General features: G+C 33.6%; 1 long non-coding RNA gene across 1 annotated transcript; it reads right to left on the bottom strand.

Annotated features, from left to right (window-relative positions):
* Positions 1-231: 231 nt before the first annotated feature.
* On the bottom strand, positions 232-2017 carry LOC137251739 (uncharacterized). Its single transcript, XR_010953328.1, has 2 exons — positions 1685-2017; positions 232-1196 (listed from the first exon to the last, which is right to left on the bottom strand). It is a non-coding gene; the product is annotated as an uncharacterized lncRNA (long non-coding RNA).
* Positions 2018-2598: the final 581 nt, after the last annotated feature.

Here is a 2598-nt window from a genome sequence, read left to right as displayed (position 1 = left end):
TCTTCTTCTTTTTTTTTTTTAGTGACTTAAAATTGAAACCGAGTTCTGCACACCTTTTTTCACGAGAATATGTGCAATTTAAAACCAAACCATTTCCTTTGCTGTACAAAAAAAGTTTAAGATTTAGGCTCAAACCTTTAATAGTGTATTTAAATTAGCTTCATTAAATACAAATAAGTTAAGCTAGTCATTTCTCTTATTAAACCACAAATCGTATGACAGAACATACTATTTCAACCTTATTGAAAAAGTTAAATCAGCACTTTATTTTAAAAATAATAAAAGAAATTCAAAATTGTTTAAAGGTTAAATATATTATAATAATATATATTTTTTGTATACATACTATCCCCATTTTTATAAGATAAATATTTCTCGCACCAATATTTTAAATATAATAACTTCCAAATTTTTAATTTTTAATGAATGTTCTTATGAAATCCAGAACTTTTTTATCAGCTGCATTTGCATAAATTTGACGATATCCTTTGGGGCCTTCAACGAAATGCATTCCCACCGCACAAAGTTTTCTACCCACGACGCCCGGTGTTCCAAACTCAAAAACACCCATTTCAATGCCACTTTTAGCACAATACATATTTTTTTCAATTTTGATTAAGGTAGATATACATTCCTTTCTTGGTACTATAATTGCTTCACTTTTTACGAGTTCACAACTATATAGGATTTCGTGTTTCCATGCAATAGTTTGCATCGTTGTGCTCATCGGAAGTTTATCTTCGCAAAGTGATAATGGCTTCCTTCCATCATTTTCGTTAAAGGGTTCTTTCAGTTCAATTCCAGCAATATCCTCATTGTTAAATGCGTCTTTTGATTTAGGTTGAAGAAATATTTCTTTCACTTCGCGAGTTGGTCCGCACTCAGTTGCTGAATTAGCTGCAGCAACTATATCAGCTGCAACATTGGTTGAATCTTTATCTGCACGTCGCAAGAAAAATGATGCTGTAATCACAATTTTCATACTGACTAATGAGCCAGGGCAACTATAGCGTCCTCGAACAAATACTGCTACCAAATAACTGCGATCGTCAGTACTTGAAGTTTCGCCAGCACTTGAAGTTTGCGAATTTACATTAGTCATAAGGCAGCCAAGGGCGACAACCAGGATAGTGATGCGACTGTGTGAATTCATCTTGGTTTCTGCCTTTCCGCTGCTTGCAAGAAGTATAAAGTAACTAAAGCAAGACAAGATATGTGGGCGCTATTTATACACATTGTTAAAGCTGGAGTAAATTTTCGTGTGCAAGTGCACGGTTAGAAATCTGAGCCCAAAATTTTAACCATTCACCGGTTTAAACACTTTTTTAAACATTTTACTACTAAATTGGAAACCTCTCAATTTACTACAGTATTTTTTAATTTTTTTCGATTTCATTTTAAAACTTGTTTAAACAATAAGTTTAAAATATTAAAATTGTTTTAAAACAAAACCAAAAACTTTAAAAAAATTCAAAAACACAAACTTGTAGTCACTTCTGGGTTTGAAGCAAAAGCAAAAAGTTTCAAAAATCTAAAAATAGAAACTTGAATAATAACGTCTGTTTTTAAAACTTATCCTAAAGGTTTAAAATTGGTTCTCAAAATTCAAAAAGTGCTGCAAGTTATCGAATCTTTTTCAAAAATTTTTTTTATTCATAGAAGGTGTTATAAAATGATTTCTTACACAGTAGGTAGATCAACGCTGTAGCAAAATATCTCTATTTAAAAACTGGCGCGGTTCTAGTACATTAGGAACCTCTACTAGTTCGCCCTCTATATATTTTACATGCTTCCAATTGTCGAATTTAACATGGCGATTTCCCAGTTGGTTCGAGTTGTATTAACTTTTCTATAGTTCCGAACTAGATACATATTTCCACTTCAGAACTAATTGTTTTATTGGAACTATTTCGGTAGTTCCAAACTATTGTAAAAATTACAGTTCAGTTGTTTTCTCGTGAATATTTCATTTGTTCCGAACCGAAAAGAAATTCTAGATGCTGCTTCTAGTACGATATTAGAGCATTTATCGACACCTCCGAGCCAGTGGGAAAGTTTGGGAAAAGAAATCATCAGTCGAAGTTACTTAAAGCTGGCAGCAGTTCTTTTGTTGATAACATATTTATCAAATTTAATATGAACAAGTAAGGAAGGTTAAGTTCGGGTGTAACCGAACATTACATACTCAGTTGAGAGCTATGGTGACAACATAAGGGAAAATAACCATGTAGGAAAATGAACCGAGGGAAACCTTGGAATGTGTTTGTATGACATGTCTATCAAATGAAAGGCACTAAAGAGTATTTTATGAGGGAGTGGGCCATAGTTCTATAGGTGGACGCGATTTAGGGATATCGCCATAAAGGTGGACCAGGGGTGACCCTAGAATTTGTTTGTACGATATGGGTATCAAATTAAAGGTATTAATGAGGGTTTTAAAAGGGAGTGGTGGTAGTTGTATAGGTGGTCGCCTTTTCAGAGATATCGCCATAAAGGTGGACCAGGGGTGACTCTAGAATGCGTTTGTACAATATGTGTATCAAAAGAAAGGTGTTAATGAGTATTTTAAAAGGGGGTGGGCCTTAGTTCTATAGGTGG

This window comes from Eurosta solidaginis, chromosome 5, assembly GCF_040869045.1.
Source record: "Eurosta solidaginis isolate ZX-2024a chromosome 5, ASM4086904v1, whole genome shotgun sequence".
Lineage (NCBI taxonomy): Eukaryota > Metazoa > Arthropoda > Insecta > Diptera > Tephritidae > Eurosta > Eurosta solidaginis.
This window is presented reverse-complemented; position numbering and strand designations above follow the sequence as displayed.